Source organism: Topomyia yanbarensis, chromosome 3 (assembly GCF_030247195.1).
Source record: "Topomyia yanbarensis strain Yona2022 chromosome 3, ASM3024719v1, whole genome shotgun sequence".
Classification (NCBI taxonomy): domain Eukaryota; kingdom Metazoa; phylum Arthropoda; class Insecta; order Diptera; family Culicidae; genus Topomyia; species Topomyia yanbarensis.
Window position 1 is genome coordinate 61,371,339 of NC_080672.1, and position 21,642 is coordinate 61,392,980.

Below are 21,642 nucleotides of genomic sequence, written 5' to 3' on the forward strand. Positions count from 1 at the left end.
GCTTCGGTTTTGCCCCAGTACTTCCTTGAGTAGTTATTTTAGGGGGAGCATGAAGAGACACCTTCTGGCCTTTACGACGAAGCTTGGAAGAGGAAATGTTCTTCCTTTTTCTACTACTTCTAGGCACAGCAGAAGATGTTCCCTCCTGGGGCTCATCACAGTCGCCTTCGTCAGTAGACAAATTGGTAAAGATGTTCGTAGAGACAGGTGGCGTAGCTATCTTAAGCATTTCTGCAAAAGATCGCTTAGAGCGTCCCTGAAGGGAACGCTTAAGATTTTCCTCGCGCTGTTTGTACGCGGGACATGAAGGGAGATCATGTGGGTTTCCCCCACAGTAGAGGCACTTTTCGACATCTCTACCACAGGAATCATCCGCATGATTCCCACCGCATTTCCCACAGCGGGCTTTATTGCTACAATGGGAGGCTGTGTGTCCCAATTGTTTGCAATTAGTACAGTTCATGACCCGCGGCACAAAGAGGCGAACAGGTAGACGAACCTTGTCAAAGAGGAGATAATTGGGCAGGGCAGAGCCCAAACACGTTTTAATAATTAGGAACAAGAAAAATGTCATCAAGATAGCGTTAAAACACGTTTTAACTCGTAGTGTGAACATAGTATAAGGTGTAAAGTAGGCGTTTTAGCGAGTAGATGTTTGTTGGTTCTAGTATAAACGGTATACTCTAAGTTTGATGTAATGAAATCATTGCTTTATGCCTTTAGGTAAAATAAATTTTTCTTGGCATTTTTATCACAAAAAGGCATGTAACCTCTTAATCAAGAATCCCATTGAAAAAAGTTTATACCATTAAACAAATATTCTATTATTACTTCTTTATTTTCTTGTTTAGTGCTGAGGAAGGATCAGGAAAAAAAATAACCACCGCAACATTATGTATTGAATTTAACATAATTATTTATTTATTTTTATATTTAACAATTGTCTTAAAACTATCTTCATGCATGCTCTTTTGTATTATTTCTATACAAGGAAAATATTTTTGGTTCATCTTCTGAATTAGAATATCTTTCCGCCTCTACTTTGCCACCAGGAATAGGACCAAACTGTGGAATTCCTGAGTACCAGATATTGTTTTGGCGTTATTATACAGTTCTTCGAGTTCTTGCGACATTTTTTTACTGTTCAGTGAATATGTATCAGAAAATTAATTTTGTGATATTTTTATCGGTTTGTTCAACTGCCCAGTTACATAACTCTCGGGGAGTTGTTATGGTATTTTCATAGTCGCGAGAAAAACTGGCTCTTTTTTCCATTCGCTTTAGAGTGCCACTAATAGCCAGGGTCCTTTTCCATGGGATGGTGCAAAAAATGCAATTAATGCGCTTAATTCATACTTTGACGGGAATCTATACAAGTTTTTCTTATTTTTGTGTTGTGTTACTGCTCCATCAGACATAAAATAAATTTTAGAAAAGTTTGTCAATTATTCATAAAATTTATCATTTTTGAGATGAACAAATGAACTGCAGTCTTCAAGTCTACCAGTCTTCCAATCTTCCAGTTTTCATTCAAGTTTGTTATGAATATATACCGAATTCGTTACTGATACTTTTTGCATGTATCAGGCAACTAACAGTTAGGAAAATGGATTCTGAGATGATTATCACTTTCATTCGTTTAGTGTTAGTTACACTGAAAAAAATTCAGTTTGAACAAGGAAAAGTATTTTTCAAATAACTTTTTTTTCTTGAAAGTGCCCAACTTGAATTTTTGACGGTAGGTAGGGAACATAATTACCAATCTTGGAACAAAATTTCATCCAAATCAAAAATGGGAGTTTTTTTGTAAATCGACTTTTAATTTTTAAAATCGATTTTTTCAGTGTAGGAGTGGATGAAGAATTTTTTCAATATTTTTATTCAAAAATTTATGTGTGAACCAATTCTGCTCATATTTGGCATAAATAATACATACACGATGACGATAAATCTGTTCTGATATGATACAAAATCCATCGATTATTAAAGGTGTTATAATTCGTCAAAATTGAAAAATTGATAAATAGTGCGCAAAGATAAATAATTTGAATTCTAGGCTAGTTTACAGTTCGGAAAACGTGTCAAGGGATTTGGGTCCCTGTATATTTTAAATGGAGCTCGGGATTTCAAGTCCTGTGATGGGAAATGAGTCTACACAAAAATGACAGTTTTCCTGAAGTGTAAACTCAACCGCGGGAAACATCACGGGATATTAAAACTCTCCACACAGAAATTCAACACAAATTGTTTCCGACGGGGAAAATAGTATTTTTATAAGGTTTGCAATCCGCTGCAAGTTTGATACTGTTTGAATTTTTAAGAAGCAGCAGAGTTTTTTGTTTGTCTGGAGAGATCTCGGTGGGAAATTTTCCCTGATCCCGATGCAAATCCCGAGCGAAATCCCGTGACCCACTTTCCGACCCACTGTAAACTAGCCTTTAGAGGGACTTTGGTATCCACCTTGCTATCGCTGCATTCCTAATTTCCTGTCATTGATCAATCTGCAACTGAACAATGAATCGCAGTAGGTCAGAACTAATCGCAGTCCGAATGGCGTACGTCAGGATCTTCTTTTTCGCTCTGTTCTTATTGAATTTTTTCCTGGAAGCAAGCCAAACCGTATACACAGTAGACGACATAAAGGAAAGGGCCATCGTGTTCCACAAGAAGCCTAATGCGCTGAAAGCGAAGAGTTTTAACACGAAAGGCGAACAGTGTACCTTCCAGGAGCAATACTGCGCAGCTTTCTACGTGGGAAACCATTTCTTCGTTACCTCTGCACATTGTCTTGTGGCGGAAGATGGGTACCGAGCCCTGAGGAATGTGTATATTAAAAAAAATGTAGCATTTCTCTCTGTTCAACAGATACATTACGGATCCATCGAAACTGGAAGTACTGGGATTAGGACCGACGGAAGTGAAAATATACCTGCATAAGAAATTCCCCGCGGTGGATGTTGCCTGGGTGTTTGATGAAACAGCAACGCTCGGGAATCAAACACTGACAGTGGCTGAAGGCAGCACAACGGTATTTGGACATTTATGGGTTTCCGACTTAGCCATAAAGTTTAACTAAATCTATCACTTTTGATTCGAATGAAACTATGTGTAGATTGTCTTTAAGGCCTGACCTAAAATTTTGACCAGTCTTTTTACAATTCTTTTCGTATTTTCAGCGTTGCATCTTCTATAAACTTGAAGTGTTTGACCCTAACGCGAAAGAGATACGCTCTGGATTTCGATTTCTCAAACACGATACTAAGCCAATGATCCGCCCCCGATTTTCCACTACTCTCGAAAATCTTATTGTATACCAAGGCACTAAACCGATCGAGAATGTTGATTTTATGCAGCTTTGCAACGACGGGGCACTTAAAATCAAGGAGGAAAACACATTGCATTTTATTCATTTCGGAGTTTGGCAAGACCATATTTTCTTCACAGATTGCCACATGCAGGATTGTGGGTAAGTTATCTAAAAATATTCTTTCTATGCGATTGATGAGTTATGTATTTATCGGAATGAAACCAGGCATCCATCCCCCGATAAAATGGAACTTGCTTCCACTACACAAGAGCCATCTACCACTACAACCGAGGCACCCCCGACGACTGAAAAACCAATAACAACTAAACCCACAGTAAAATCGTCGTCTCAAATCTCAGCATCATCATCATCATCAACCAAGCGACCAACAACCACATCATCAACCACGCGGTCATCATCCTCACGAGCGACAACATCAGCAACCACCAAAATCGCACCGACACAGGCTCCCCGAACGCACCCTACCGAACTTGCATTTCCAACTTGGCCTCGTTTCCGTCCAATATTTACACGGCGATCTCGAATGCCTTTTGGCAGATTTCAGTTCAGACCACTAGCACCCTTTCAGGCCGAAGCACTAGACGACTTTCAGGCCAAGCCACTAGAGAAGGAATTCAAACCACTAGAAAAGGAGTTTAAACCGCTAGAAAAGGAGTTCAGACCACTAGACCACAAACCATTAGACCATGAATTCAAACCGCTAGACCACCAACTCAAGCCGCTAGACCACCAACTCAAACCATTAGACCATCAATTAAAACCCCCAAAACCACTAGATATTGGCTTTTCAAAACATCCTTCGAAAGCGGAATTCAAGAACGATTCGATGGAACCGGCGAGTTCCGTGAATGGTTCATTCGATTATAACTTAATGGCAAATTCCTTGGAAATAAACAACTCAGCTTCTTCGGAAGACGATCCGGAAACCGAAAACCCTACCCTCGGATCATCAGACATAAATTCACAGATACTACCAAGTTCATTGAATTCTTCAACCGATCTACACGAAGGGGCAAGTTCATTGCACACTGAAAGTCCTAGTCCTTCGATAGAATCCCCGGAAGTCTCTAATGAAAATTTGGAACCAGAATACCCCAACTATGAGTCACCTGCTGCTACATATTCGGCGGAACCATTGAATCATCAGTTTGAATTTAACGAAACGAATCACGAATGGGAAAACCCTGTCTTCAAACCGCCTGCCACGTACTCGGTGAAACCAAATGCTTTATTCAATTTCGGTAAACCCTTGAAAAACTACCATGGATACCCCAAGTATGGATCGCCGGCTACGTATTCGGCAAAGCCATTCAGTTTGTCGAATAATCAATTTGATTTCAACGATCGGGAAAACTTCGGATCGCCTACCGCCAACTCGGTGAAACCGAATCCTTTATTTCATTTCGGCAAACCCTTGGAAAACTATCATGGACCCCCTAACTCTGGATCGCCAGCTTCACATTCGGTAAAACCAATGAGTTCCTTGAATCAACAATTTGATTCCAACGAACGAGATCACGAACGGGAAAACCCTATCGCAAACTCGGGGATGCCACAGGTTTCCTCGAATTCTATGATCCATTTCGGTAAGGAAGCAAATTCGTTAGGAGGAAACAATCAGTCGGAAAACTATAATGGACCAGAGCACTCTTACTACGGATCGCCAGCGACATTTTCGGTGAAACCATCGAGATTCTTGTATGATTTCAATGAGATGGCAGATGATTCATTGGGGTCCCCGGAACACTTTAATGATCCAGAAAATTCTAACTTTGGCTCGCCAGTTAACTATTCGTTGAAACCATTGAGTTCCTTGTATGATCCATTTAATCCCAACGAGATGGCAGATTCATTAAAGACCTCGGAACACTATAATGATCCAGAGAACCCCAACTACGGATCGCCGACAATCTATTCCGTAAAAGCACCGAGCACCACAAATGCTCTATTTGATTTTGACGAGGTGGCAGATTCGTTGAAGACCTTGGAATACTACAATGATCCAGAAAGCCCTAATTACGGTTCGCCAGTCACCTATTCGGTGAAACCGTTGAGTTCCTTGCATGATCAATTTAATTTCAACGAGATTCCAGATTCATCGGAGTCCTCCAAAGATCCAGAAAACCCACACAACGGGTCGCCTGCTATCTACTCGGTGAAAGCACCGAGTCCCCCAAGTTTTCTATTTGATTTCAACGAAATATCAGATTCATTGGAAGATCCATTACGAACCTCGGAAGACTATCAAGAACCAGGAAATCTGAAATGCGACTCGCCAACCGCCGATCACATTCCGACGGTTATCCCGAGTTACGATTTGGTAGATTTACAACATTCGCCAGTAGAGAAATTCGACAATCCGATATACCATGCGAAGTACCCGGATAACCCTCTCCCAGAAGAGACCTATACTGAAACGAAGAAATGCCGTCCGTTTTTGGTACGATGCGGAAAAAGAAAGAAAGTCCAACCCAGTGTCCATCTCCAACTCCAAACTCCTGTCAACGTCCCGTGCCAGCGTAGCGAGCGGATAAGCAACGAAGGGCCAATCAGGGCTCCGGTTTCTCCCTCAATACCCTCGATATTCCCGACACTTGCGACTAGTAAACCTTGGGTGCCCTTATCCACCCGATCAGAGGATCGTAGCAGACATCAAGCTTCAGCTGGTCAAGCCATACAACGTGTGCCGGGGACTCCAATGTCTAAACCCCTACCAATATTTCCGGTGGTTGTACCCAAGAAGCCTCGGAAGCCTTCGTCCAGTGGAACGGAGAATCATCGAGACAAACCACGGGCAGAGGGAACGGGATCTGGGGAATCATTGAAATTTAAATTGCATGAAATGCTCTTCATTGTTGCGAGTGTTTTGGTAACCGTATTTTATTAAAATAATTCCGTTAAAAATCTCGTTTTTGGCAAGTAGAAATATATTTTGTTAAATAATTTGAATACGTTTTTTACTTCATTCGCAATCAACGATCGACAACCGATTTCAATTCTAGGACTCGAATGACGTCAGAAGCTCATTTCTGTTTCATTTTGCTTATTCGTCGTCTGGCGGGTTACGATGGTGAATCCGTCTTTTGTGCTAGTTTCTTAGTCTGGATTTTGTATAGGTGGCTCGATGTTGAAGAAAGTATACTTAAACCTCCATTGACGAGCTCTTGTTTTACATAATAATGCGATTTACGTAACTTGTTTTAAGAACTAAATTCGAAACAACGATTTTTTTAAGAACCAAATTCGTAAAAATAGTTGGAGTGCGAACAGTACCGTGTAAAGTTGTACACAATTTAAAATATTTTCAGCCAATTATTACTAATAAAAGTTGGTTATTTTCGAAATGGGCTTGACGAATAGATTCCGGAAATCAATATTTTAGGTTAGTTTTGAAATCCAAAATGGCGACTTCCGGTTTAGACCTTATAACCTCAACAATATGGGTATTTTCTGGATACGTTTTTTGAGTGGATGACGGAAATTGATGTTTGACCATTTTGGAATCCAAGATGGCGTCTTTCGGTTTAGACAACATTCTATAAACTCAACAATATGGGTATTTTCGGAATGCAATTGACTAGTAGATGACAGAAATCGATGTTTAACCATTTCAAAATCCAAGATGGTGACTTACGGTTCAGAAAACGCTCTATAACCTCAACAATATAGATATTTTCAAAATGGGATTGACAATTGAGTATCGGGAATCGATATTTTAGGCAATTTTGAAATCCAAGATGGTGACTTCCGGTTTGAAAACTCTTTATAACCTCAACAATATGGATATTTTCGAAATGGGATTGACAATGGGATGTCGGAAATAGATAGGCGAGTTCCGCTATAGAAAACGCTCTATAAACTCAACAATATGGGTGTTTTTCGGAATGCGATTCACGAGTAGATGACGCAAATCGATGTCTCGTACAATTTTTAAATCCAAGATGGCGAGTACCGATCCGGTAGACACAGCCTCATAAACCTTTTGATTATTAATCACTAATTTCCAGAGCGAAAATTTAAAAACAAGAATTTTTTTATTTTTGAATTTTCAAGGTTAGAAAAATATGCCAAAGAAAGCATTTATGTACTCGAATTTCACTTGGTTCGTTTGCCAGAGCCCATTGCACAGTGGTCGGAAACGCCAAAAACGTGAACTTAATTCACTAGAGCCCAAACCATCGAATATATTCACAGAGTGTCTTTGGAGGAATTGTTCAAATGAATGTTCCCCACAATCTGATAACAATTGGAATTAGGCATGGCTTACTATGATCAAACTAAAAAAAATAACTTTTTATACTGACGTGGTAGAAAGTTGGTGTCTTCGACAAAGTTTTAGAAATGCTCATAGTGAAAAAAATTGTTGAAGAACTTGAGCTTGTAGGATTCAAGGTTATCGATTTATAAGGCGTTTTCCATGGCAACCCCCTTACATCTAGTCTTTTTAATATAACTTTTTGCATTGTGACTTTTCGTGCAAACTATGTTCAAAACAAATGTGTAGGTGTCAAAGCTACATAATTTTGTCGAAGACTGTATGTAAAAATACTCATTCGTTTTCAAAGTTATTGAGGATTTTTACACTTTTTTACACCAACTTCAACTACGTATAAGAAAGAAAGGTGCAAACCAAAATGCATGAACAGGCACTTTTTTAACTGTCTGAACTATGCACAATAAAGTTAAGAAGGTTTGGTGCGTGGCACTCTAGAACCCTATGAATGGCGGCTTTCAATTGTCTTAACCGGAGCAAATGAAAGGCCCATAATACCCCTATGGTCATGGGGTTTGACATGGATGTTTGAAATGGGTTCAAACCATGAAAACACCATCACCATGGTCCGGTAAATCCCATATAAAATACCATATGTTGGTGTATTTATGGGTTATTGAGACCATTTTATGGCGTCTTGATAGTGTGAATTTTAGTCACGGATCATGTTTAAGGTCTTTTCAAGGGGCTATGTGGTGTTTGAACCCATGAGTATCCGATTTCCGTCATCTACTTGTTCCGCCCGTTCTAAAAATACAAACATTGTTGGAGGTTCTGGAATTTTTTTTTTAGCCATCCTGAATTTAAAAATGACGTCCCTCATCGATTTCCGTCATCTACTTGTCACGCTCGTTCCAAAAAAAAATAATTTTGTTGCGATTTTAAAATGTTTTACTCAGCCGAAAATTGCGTTTCTAGTTCTGTACTTATGCACATCACTTCTTCTTTCAACTCGATCACATAAATATCGTTGACAAGTAACAAATTATTCGCTTCACAATGAGTCATTGTAATGCATCCGGCATAAAATTAGCAGAAGTGAATAAGTTATTTTTTAATTATTGGCATGATTCTGACCATGATTCTTTATGATGGTTTCCACTGGTTTGTAGTAACCGGAAATCGCTAAATTGGCTTTCAAAATGACGGTAATTGTCATGTCTACTGAATCCCCTTCAAATGACACCCATATTGATAATGGTTCTCTACATTTGCTGGAAACCGGAAGTTGTCATCTTGAATTTCAAAATAGCGATATTCATCCATTTTTGTTGACTACTAATCACCCTTTTTCAAATGACACACATATTAATGATGGTACTCATTATTTAGTGGTAACAGGAAGTCGCCATCTTAGACTTCAAAATGGCGTCAATCATCAATATCCATTATCTACTGACGACCCTCTTTCAAATAATCCATATTGATGATGGCTCTCACTATTTGGTGGTAACCGGAAGTTGTCACATTAGATTTCAAAACGACGTTAATCATCAATTTCCAATGTCAACTGACCACCCCTTTTCAAATAAGTCACTATAATCGAGGTAAAATAAAACAATGTACACACCTAGAAAATCAGTAGTTCAACGTTTATTTGCAGAGCATGAATACTGCAGATTTTTTTTTGTGCTTCCAAACGACTTCTTCGGTGTCCTCGTCGTCGCCAGAGTGTGGAATTGAAGTTGTGCGTTCCGGCTCACGTCGTTGCTTAGCTGTACGGCGAGCACGTTTGCGCTTCGGAGCATTTTTTGCATTCCTTTGCCTTCTCTTTTTCGATCATGTTTTTGCCTTTCTCCTATAGAAAGGCTATGCAATCACTCTGAAAACCGACTTTCCAACCGAGGCCGGGGGGCTGAGTCTCTTATACCATTCGACTCAGTTCGTCGAGTTAGGCAAATGTCTGTGTGTGCGTATATGTGTGTGTGTCTGTGTGCGTGTGTATGTATGTATGTGACCAAAAATAAGCACATCGGTTACCCAGGAATGGCAGAACCGATTTTTTCAAACAGTCTCAAATGAAAGGAACAACGTTCCCATAGACTGCTATTGAATTTCATTTAATTCCGACTTCCGGTTCCGGAGTTACAGGTAGAAGAGTGGGGTCACGCATGAAATTCCGATATAAATCGGAATCAGCATGGTATCTAAAAGATGCAAAACATCATAAAATGTGTTCGAAAATGTTTGGATTTATAGTTTCAACTCACTGATTCCCAATCAAACCCACGTTGACCACATTGGACAACTTCGGCGGAACCGGAAGCTTCGGGAAAGTGGTTATGTTCCTGAGATGAATTCACATCTGGTTCTCGGAAATGTCTGACTCGATTTTCACATAATCAGTCTCAAATGAGAGCTAGAATATTCCTATTGAATGCTATTAAATTTGCTTTGAATCGGAGTTCTGGTTCCTGTGTTACGGGTTGAAGTATGCGGCCACATGCGAAATTTCCATATAAACCGGTAATCAATATATGTATAAATGATGCAAAAATAATTGAAATGAGTTACAAATTGCATGAAATTGTTGGCCGACACTCTTACACCATTCGACTCACTTCGTTGAGTTCGAGAATACAAATTCAAATATAAACGTGTGTAAGTGTATGACCAACAATTGCGCATCGGTGAGTCGGAGATGACCGAACCTATTTTCTCAAAACAAGTCCCAAACGGAAGGTATAATATGCAGTTTGGTGTAGTATCGCCCTCCACTTACCTTAACAGCTCCACTTTTCATCAACCGATCCCCCCCTCCCTTGGCCACCCTCGCACCCGCATTAGGGTATTGCAAAAAACGCTCATTTTTGAAATCTCAATTTTTTTGCGTTCGTTTTGAAGCTTAATCAACGATTACTTTACTTTTTTGCCTTTCTCATATAGAAAGGTTATGCAATCACTCTGAACATCCTCAACATAATCCCGGTCTATCCCCCCATCACACACCATCCTTTCCTAAACCCACCTTCCCTCATCAATACCCTCCAGTGCATGGAATAAAAATCATTCCACGAATAATTCTTCAAATTTTGTGAAGGAGTTCACAGGAAAATTTCATTATCATGAATCATGAAATCGTAAATGATTAGCGATATCTTCTAAATATCACCAGCACGCAAAATAGATTGTAAATCATGTACTAGGCATCATGAACCAGTTCACGAATACATAAATAATATTTAATGATTTCGTGAGCTATTTCACAAAAAGGAACGTGAGTTGTGACTTATACTAGATATCATGAACCAGTTCACGAATACATGAATTATATTTAATGATATCGTGAACTATTTCACAAGCACGGATGTTGGATCGTGACATATATTAGAAACCATGAACCAGTTCACGAGTACATTAATAATATTTGATGATTTTGTGAACTATTTCACGAGCATATCATATCAACATATCCAGCATATTTTGATTTTGTGCACGAAGACTCCTATATCTATGAAAATCATTATGAGTCAACCTTTGATTTTATGAATAATCTTCTTAAAGTTGTGTACTAGTTCGCGTACTGAAAATCGCATTGGAAATGACTTGGCAGAAATCGTGACTGAAGTTCACAAAACAAAAACAAGCAGTTCCACTAGATACCGGCTTGAACCTTCGTTCGAACCGGTCACAAATCTTGATAGCTCCTGGTTTACCTAGAGTTTTTCAACAGCAACAGTCTTTCTCAAGGCTATTTATATTTTCGATCGATCAGTCTTTCTCAAGACTACCCATATTTTTTTGACAATTAGTCTTTTTCAAGACTACCTACTTTTTCTACTCAATCAGTCTTTTTCAAACCTAAAACATTTTTCAAGAACAATTCAGCCTAAAGAAATATTTAATTCTTCCAACATGCCTGGGTCCTCCCAGAAAGGCCGTGTGCCAAAAATTAAAGCTAAACGGAAAAGGGTATCTTCCCCACCCGAAAACTCAATTGAATGCAGCAACTCATTCGATGTTTTATCCGAATGTGAAGCTGATGAAATTTCTTAATTTCCTCGCATTGCGCATAATGCCAATGAGAAGAAAACGCAATCACCTCCGCCTATAACAGTGATGATCTCCGACTTCAAAGCCTTTCGAACTGAGCTTTCGACGTTCGTTCCGGACGTGAAAGTCTCTTTTCAGATTGGCCGAAGAGGAGAATGTCGAGTTACAGCGGAGGAATTGATTGGCCACAAACGACTACTCCAGTATCTTACGGAGAAGTTATATAAATTTTATTCATATGATTTCAAGACAGATAGACCATTCAAGGCTGTCTTGAAAGGGGTACCACAAGCTCAAAGTTTGGATGAAACATCCAGCGAATTGAAAAATTTACCTGGCTTTTCTCCTTCACAAGTTATTCTTATGAAGAGAAAGGCTAGCGGCGAGAACACGCCAGTACGCTCTGGAATTATCCAGGAGCTTTATTTAATTCATTTTAACCGTAATGAGGTTAATAATTTGAAAGTATTTGAAAAAGCACGTTTTATGTTCCACGTGCAAGTAAAGTGGGAACATTATAGACGACATGGGGGCAGAATTAAAAATCTGACCCAGTGTCGTAGATGCCAAGGCTTTGGGCACGGCACAAAAAATTGTCATTTGGATTCCAAATGTATGATCTGTGGTGATAAATCGCACACGAAAGATACTTGTCCGGTGAAAAAAACCACAAAAAGTTTCAAATGCGCTAATTGTAGCGAAAATCATAAATCGAATTTCTGGGGTTGTCCTGTTCGAGAAAAAAAATGTAAATTCTCGTTCTAGACAACAAAAACAACAAATAAAAACCTGTTTTAATCCACCTAGAGGTGCAATTGTGCCTTTCTCATTTCTCCAAACTATGATTTAATAGCTGGTTCGTACAATATAACTTTATGGAAATGTCTTTCATTCTTATTACACTTGGTAAGTATATATAAGAGCACCCTTTTGCATTCATCGCGGTATCGGTTTGAATCGGAGTTTTCTATGTGATCGACCTCCACAACCCGTAACTCCGGTGCTGGAAGTCGGATGGAGATGGAATTTAATATCAGTTTCTGGGGACGCAACACCTTTCATTTGAGACTAAGTTGAGCAAATCTAGCCATTTTCGAGAAACCAATATAACCGTTATTCTGACTTTGGATGCTTCCGGATCCGTCGATGGTGGCCAGTGTGGCCAAAGAGACTTTGAATGACTGTTGGGGACCTAGATCTACAAATTCAACAGTTGTGTTTACATTTTGGAAAAAAATCACCTTTTTACATTCATCGCAGAATTCGTTAAAATCGGGATTTGCTGCGTGATCGTACGTATCACCCTGTAATTCAGGAACCAGAACTCGGATCCACACAAAATTCAACAGCAGCTGAGGGACCTTTCATTTAAAATTAAGTTTGTCAAAATCGGTTCAGAAAATTCCGAGAAACCGATTTGGAAAAATCAACAAATTTTGTTTTGTAACCATACTCTTCAACTCGTAATTCGGAACAAGATGTCGGTTGAAAATGAAATTCAATAGCAACCTATGGGAATATTATACCTTTCATTTGAATCTTAGTTTGTAAAAATCGGTTCAGCCATCTCCGAGTAACCGATGTGGACATTTTGTTAACAAATCCGCACATACACACACATACATACACACATACACATACATACATACACACATACATACACACAGATATTTTGCGATCTCGGCGAACTGAGTCGAATGTTATATGAGACTCGGCCCTCCGGGCCTCGCTTAGAAAGTCGGTTTTTGGAGCAATTGCATAACCTTTCTATATAAGAAAGGCAAAAGAATAATATTTAATTAGCTTAATAAGCATGAGTTCAATGTTATCTTCATGTGATTATAATTTGCAAAGGTTGGTGAAATGCGTTTGAACGTGTAGGGAATGGGGGTTTAGTAGAGTGGGTGTGGAGGATGCGTCAGAAATCCTTCATCTTATTTCGGTATACGGGGTGGATGAAGGAAATCTGGGCGTGAGGGTGATCCAAGAAGAGGGGAGTGATGAAGGAGGGAGGTGTAAGGGCAAGGTGGCGAGGGGGGGGGGGGAAGGGGCGACTACGCAATACTCAACTGCATATTTTGCCTTCCATTTGAGACTTGGTTTGAGAAAATCGGTTTAGTCATCACCGATTAACCGATGTGACTTTAATTGTGGAATATGCCCGCAATTCCGGACTTTCGGAATCGTCGATAGTGGACAATATATTCAAAGAATGTTTGATTGGCAATCAGTGATCTAGATCTACGATTAGAAGTAATTTGGTGACCATTTCAATAGTTTTTAGCCTCTGAGGTATTACGATTGTACCGATTTATATGGGAAATTCCAGTGTATCCTTACTAACACCCCTGTAACTCCGGAAGCAAGAGTCAGAACCGAATGAAATTCAGCAGCAGTCAATGGCATTACTGTATCTTTCATTTGAAATTAAGTTCGTAAAAATCGGTAGAGAATTCGTTGTGGAATGGGTGTGATATTAGCTTAGGAACTTGGCGGGTTCCCCGGGGGCGTCATGAACCGTCATAGGTGGCCAATGTGGTCAAAGCTGCTTTGATTGATCATTAGTGATCCAGACCCGCAAACTAGAGTAATGTTACATCAATTTTAATATGTTTTACATCATTTGAACATTATGGTGGTACCAGTTTATATGGGAATTTGCTGTGTGACCGCACTCTTCAACCCGTAACTCCGGAACCGGAAGTCGGATCAACTAAAAATTCAATAGCAGCTTATGGGAGCGTTATACCTTTCAGATGAAACTAAGTTTGCGAAAATCGGTTCAGCCATCTCTGAGAAAATTGTGTGAGTTTAAATGACACACACACACATACACACACACATACACACACATACATACACACACACAGACATTTGCCGATCTCGACGAACTGAATCGAATGGTGTATGATACTCGGCCCTCCGGGCCTCGGTTAAAAAGTCGATTTTTACAGTGATTGCATAGCCTTTCTTTATATGAGAAAGGCAAAAATGTACCTGCTTCTTCAGGTACACTTCAAGAAAACTCGCCCAATCGTGTTAATCCGATTCAAAATAGATTAACAACTTCTTCTACCTCCGTCACACCATCCTACAATTATGCTTCAGTGGCAGGTAACAAGACCAAAATAACGGCTACCGTTACCACGCCTACAAACTCGTTTGCACCCAACGCTTCTTTAAGTCCAATGGATCTAGGTAGCGTAATGAAAGAAAAATGAAAATACTTGCAGGACTCTATGTTACCTATGATGATTGCTCTGTTATATTCTACCTCCATGTTTGAAGCTTTTCAAGCGGGGTGGGAATTTGCTAACAAAATTGTAATGAAATTAAAGTTTAACAATGACTTTAAATAATCATTTAAATTTATTAAATTGGAATGCTCGTTCATTAAAAACGTGCGAAGACGAATTTTTCAACTTCTTGAGGATACATAATGTGCATACAGCCATTGCGACCGAAACTTTTTTAATACCAAATATTAAATTGAAGAGTAACTCTAATTTTGTTATTCATCGATTTGATCGAGTTGTTGGATTCGGCGGAGGAATCGCAATAGCGGTTAATCGCAGGATCAAACATTCCGTTACGCCATCTCTTGACACCAAGGTGATCGAGAGTTTGGGTATCGAAGTTGAAACTGATCTTGGTATCATTTTTATTGATTGCTCTGCTGGTTATTATTCAATTTTGTTCCTGAATGGTCCTACGTGCTATTCGTCTGTAAGGAATCCATCAACAATTGATTTGGTTTTGACAGATCAAAGTCACCTTTGTAGCGAATTGATTACACATGCTGGCGTTGATTCTGATCATCTTCCAGTAACTTTTTCACTTTCTCAAGAAGCTGTTTCCAATCCTATTAGCTCAGTGTTCAATTATCACAAAGCGAATTGAGAAAGGTACAAAACTTATATTGAGAATAATTTTAATCATGACCTTAATTTACAAAATAAAGCTGACATTGATACGGCATTACAAAATTTAAGTATATCTATAGTTGATGCTAGAAATTTATCAGTCCCAACAACACAGAAAAAATTTAATACTATTATTGACGACGATCTTCAACTTCTGATTCCCTTGAAGAATATTCGAAGACGTCAATATCAACGTTCTCGTGATCCTGCTATGAAATATATCTACCAGGATATACAAAAAGAAATTAAGCATAGATTCACACTCTTAAGAAATGAAAATTTCGCGAAAGAGGTTGAACAAATCAAGCCAAATTCTAAACCTTTCTGGAAACTTTCAAAAGTTCTTAAGAAACCTCAGAAACCAATTCCAGCTTTGAAGGAAGGTGACCACATACTTCTTACAAACGAAGAAAAAGCTCAAAAACTTGCTCAGCAGTTTGAAAGCGTCCATAATTTTAATCTCAACGCTGTGAGTCCTATTGAAACCGAAGTCTTACAAAAATATGAAAACGTTTTAAATCAAGTATTGTCTCTAGACGATATTGTTGAAACAAACTATGATGAGATCAAATCCATCATGAAAAAGTTAAAATGGGTAGGAATTGTCAGATACATAACCGAAGTGAAGTAGAATACACTTAGGCTGTTAATTTGAATGCTGCAATTTTCGCTATCTTCTGCATTAAAAGCCAGCTATTTCGATATTTCTTATGATGTATTGTGCCCCGCTGTTGTGGTACATTTTACCCCTGCACAGATGCGTTTTGCCCTGCCCATTTTTCAAAGAGCAATTTATAATGATTTTGAAAAGTTGAATATTTTTTATGTCCCTGAATATTTTGCAAAGCGATTGTGATTTCAAAGTAAAATGTTGGCTAAATGATATCATTAATTAAATTCTCCCAATTGATGGTCTATAGCTAAGTTATGATTATATTTTCTTAGGGGTATATTTTACCCCATCTACCTCTACATACGCTTGCATTACATTCACATAAATCACTCGCGACGCGTTTGTGCATACCTCGAAAATTTTAAACGTGCACCCGAGACACATACATGGCAAAATTCAAATGTTGGGTTTGTTCCATAGTTTCGAGTGGGTAATTACCAACTCGATTATTTTAAAGTTGATAGTACTACCTTTACTACTCACATTACCCACCGGCCCTGATTATTGAATATTTCATTACATATATGTATAGTGGGATCAAAATTCATTCGTCTTGCTGAATATTTTTAGAAATAGGCCACTTTAATATTTTAAATGTACAAATAAAGTAAATTAAGGGCCCAATCGGATAACAAATAGTTTTTGGACTTACTGTAAATTGTACTTACTCTACAGTTAAGAGCCAGCAGAAGGGAATTTGCGTGTGAAATGTCAGAATTAGAGAGTTAAGGCGAATGCCATATACATAATATGTTCAAACCTTCACCAAGCAGGTTTCTTAGCGTGGAGTTATCGCAATAACCATTAACCCTGCAATTGCCACGTATGATTATAACCAACAACGAATGTAGTGCCAGGCAGCGATGCCACATGTTTTTTTTTATGAAATTTCTGTAGAAGAATAATTAAAATGTCTGTAAATGTCTTTAGATGGTTGTGAAAATCCTAGTTACACTAGAATATTAATTTAAAAATAGTTTGAGATTAGAATACTATTAATGAAGGAATCACTCGTAGTCGAATACAGCTATTCTAGTACAATTTTTCTAAACACTATTACTCTTTTAGAAGTCTGTAGATTTCTAACTACATCTGTAGGAGGCTATCAAAAGTCTGTAAAATTCCGACATATCTGTAAATCTGTTATCGCTGGTGCCAGAACATTACTTTTAGTGGAACATTTCACTAGTTGAACTGCGAAATAAGTAAAATCATTTATATGAACGTAAAATAAACCGGTCTTAATGTGGATGTACAAATCCCGTCATACATGCAGCTGTTATACAATTAAACTGTGTTTATAGCAGCATATACATAGATGATATGCAGGCTTGTTATTTGCTCACACAATGAGCCACATAGAGCGAAATACACCGATTGAAAATAGAGCAGCACAAAAACACTGCGATGTGTAGAATGACCGCACAAAGAAACACTTGAAAACGAAAAAGAGTGCACCAAGAGCTGCACAATTTCGTTCAAAGAGTCACCTTGAAGAGCCACTTTTTTGTGCCTCCCCTCACTGGAAAGCAGGTAAGAAGGCGAATCAAACTACAATTCAGATAAAGTTTGACCGGAAGAACGTTTTAAAAATGTTTTTTGGTTGCCTTCTCTACTTACGTGCGCGTGGGACCAAGATACACACTAAAGAGCCTCTTTATTTCTACTCTTTGTGGCGTGCAGCCATGGAGTAGAATACACGTGTGGGAGCAACACGCATCGGAGTGAAGAGGTTTACTGTGAAAGAGAAGAGCGGTGGTTCGCATGAAAAGTGCAAAGAGCGTTTGTTTTTTTCTCTTTATTTGCTCTGAGGTGCATAACATCCCTTATGATATGTAAAAAGTTGTCGCAGTTTGCCCCGAGTATCAAATCAACGGTATAAACATATTGTATCATTATCCAATAAGCCAACATCATCTCCTTCACACAACACAACAACCAATGCTATTAAAATCGTCATCGTCAATCGTACTACCGCTTACCAAAAGAAAATTAACCAAATGATGAATTTATCTGAGCCCGCCACGCCTAATTTAAAGAGCAACTGTACAACACTGTTTAAAATTGGATTCAAAACAAGTAATTAATAACAATATATGCAAATAACGCTTTCTCTTACATCGCTTCTTCCCCACAAAATCCGAATGCTTTTATCACCTGAAGTCCAGTTAAACACATCCAACTGAAGTTTGTTTGCATTCGATAAGTCTCAGGTCGAGTTAGCAACATTGGCTCGTAGCGATGTGAACGTTGCTTAAAGCGCAGCTAGTCGAGCCAGGAAGCCAGCTTATGTTGGCTTCACTCATTTTTCAAAGAAACGTCAAAACATTCACCCTCTTGCACTAAACGTAGCAGCTACTACGAGGTCAGAAAGCAAACTGACGAATTTTCGCTTATGTGCCCTTTTTATACCTGGCGAAGTTCATTGGATAAAAAAGAGGCAGTCCTAGCAACGCTCGCTGCTTGGTTGAATTGTACGGTCCAATCAGTGCAGATAATTACCACCTTTACAAAATACATTATTTTCGTTATCTATAATAGACATATATTTTACGGGATCAAATACAATATACGTGCACATATTTCCGACCAGCTAGTGCAAAAATATAGCGATTTCGATCAGTACAACGGAAGTTAATCGCGTTTGAACACTGGGAAAATATCTCAGCAGAAATTTTTGAAAAGGGACCCCCATATTGAAACGTTAGAAGTACTCTACTTCAAAAAAATATGAAAGCTCCAGGTTATGATGGAATTTTCAACATTCTTCTTAAAAACCTTCCCGAAATCACCATGAGACACTTGGTCAAAATATTCAACAAATGTTTTAAATTAGCATACTTCCCTGAAAAATGGAAAATGCCAAGGATATTCCTATTTTGAAGTCAGATAAAAACCCAGCAGAAGCATCTAGCTATCGACCAATTAGCTTACTCTCTTCTATTAGTACATTATTTGAAAAAATCATCCTAACTAGAATGATGTCACATATCAATGAGAATTCTATTTTTCTTCCTGAGCCGTTTGGATTTCGTATTGGACATTCAACTACTCATAAACTTGTGAGAGTAACTAACATGATAAAGGCAAATATCTCAGAGGGCTATTCCACTGGAGTTGCTCTTCTAGACATCGAAAAAGCTTTCGACAGTGTTTGGCACAAAGGTTTAATTGCCAAAATGTGGGATTTCATTTTTCCAATTTACATAATAAAGATAATTAAAAATTATCATACTAACCGTACCCTACAGGTTTCTTACCAGAATTGTAAATCTAATAAGCTACCCGTTAAAAAAAAATACTTAACTGCGAAAGCATATTATAACTTAATAATAATTAACTGAATCATGTAAACAATAGGGATGAAAAGTCACCACTTGTGGCTGAACACCCAATATACTAAATTAGACATGTAATGCAAACAAAACAATATAATCAAATAGAAAATAATATAAAAAAGTAGTTCCACTAAAATAAGCGTTATGCGGGCGTTACTGAAGGGAAATTGAACTTAATTATAACTTAATTAACATATGATTTTTGTGCCTGGTCCTGTTTTCATAACGTGATTGTTCCAGGATTCATGGAACTTTATTCACGATTTTGGGAACAATTTTTTTCCGTGTAGTTTAAATAAATGAGTAAGACACAATTGCACCGGTGGATTAAAACACCCAATGTCCAATCGACTTACTTGGAGTTTCCGATGACGATTTACGGCAAAAGGGAGAAACTTAAGTTTATTCTACTTCATTGCGGTTATGTCTCTGACGTTACCAACCCACCTTTTTTATGAAAGTACAATAAAATACCTCTATGTTGACAAAATTTTATCTTTATTAAGTCATATTAATCCCTAGAAAATCCGGGTTCTACGAATCCGGATTCGAATTGGATCATACTTTATGTTGCACTAGTACCACAATAGCTCGTACTGCTGTTCGTTTCTGATTAATGTTTGCCTTCAATCTACAAACAACAAATTGATATTCTGCCTGATTCTGATTCTTGCTACTAGGCGCTTACCCGGTCGTAGCCTCCGAACACTACGAAGAATAGCATCTTCGCCATCACCGACAAGCATACCTACATGATTGAGACCACCCTTTTCTATCGTCATGCACTCCGCCCATATATGCATAGGATGTATATTCCCATGCTAAGTGTAGGCAGGGACACCAGCTAACCGACTGAAACACACTGCCAGCCGGTGCGGGAAGCGAACGGAACAGGATCCCCTAGACCTATTATATCGTATTTATGCGGTCCGCACCACGTAATGATGCTCTAGCACGCAACATGAAATCGAGTTTCTCCGGCTTACCCTCCCTGTCAGTATTTGTGTTAAACTAGGACAGAGTAGGTTTAGACCCACTGTTCGGTAGCTGCTACTGAGATGACATACGCTACGCTACTACCCTACTGCCCGTCAGCTGCCAACCAGACGACCAACCGAACGACCGACCACTACACACCAGGTTGGATCGAACGACATTCTAGCCACTCACGTGTGTGGCTCAATCCGGTTCAGTTGGAGATTATCATGATGATAGTTCAATGTATGATCTACTCTTTGCTGAGCCCCGATGCTGAGGCCGGAAAATGCGATGCTATGGTGGGAATGAACGCTTTTCGAAACGTACGTGAGAATGTTTTGTGACAACCGTCTGTTCTGTCGTTTGATTGCTTAGAACCCAGCGTTGCGTGCCGTCATGTCACGTGCGCGAGCGTTTCTACTGAACGTTAAAATACACATTTGATTGGTTCTTTCATTCGGGAGACCACGCACGACGGATGTGCATGGCGAGATTCATTGTAAGTCAATCGGAATATTTTTGGTTGAAGGTTTTTTATTGCTACCGTGAGCGGTGCAAAAACAGTGAAATAAGAATCATATCGAACAAAGCTAGGATCGCAATAGCGAGGAAACATTTTTTGAAAAGATAGTATATACCATGTGGTTCACCATCAATATCGTGGATGGGCCATCCGGGTATTCCGGATCATAGCCCGAATACCCGGATCATGTTTTAGAAATGCTCCGGTTTGTGGATTCTGGGTCGCTCCTTGCTTTGTTAGTCGAAATCGAAACATAAGTGTCCTCATGCCATGCACAAATTTCATTGAACGTTAATAACCGCTCCTTAGGGGGTAACAGCAAAGTGTCACATTGGTCACATTTTGATTTCGCTATGGTCTTATCGACAAACCAGACCTATCGTGCTCCCGAAACATCACTGCCACCCAGTCGTTTAATTGTGCACAGTAGTATATGTGACATTTTCGCAAGGAACGTATCATAAAATACCTGATTAATCTCTCCAATCTCATCCTTCAATCAGTATACCTGAAATAAAACAAAAAAAACAGAAACGTTAACTTAATGTTTTACAGGAGAAAAGGTTTTTTTTTTCAATAAAAAAATATTTCTTGGAAGACGAATATTTAAAAA

The 21,642-nt window shown here is 38.8% G+C and overlaps 1 protein-coding gene across 4 annotated transcripts in view; it reads right to left on the reverse strand.

Annotated features, from left to right (window-relative positions):
* LOC131688646 (beta-1-syntrophin) overlaps positions 1 to 21,642 on the reverse strand; it is an 856,448-nt gene that overhangs the window by 666,363 nt on the left and 168,443 nt on the right. For 2 of the 4 annotated variants that reach the window (XM_058973058.1, XM_058973059.1), the window contains one exon: positions 21,499 to 21,537. The exons of the other annotated variants lie outside the window; for them this stretch is intronic. The gene's annotated coding sequence lies outside the window, so the exon portion shown is untranslated. The remainder of the gene's footprint in view (positions 1 to 21,498; positions 21,538 to 21,642) is intronic. 4 annotated transcript variants of the gene reach the window in all.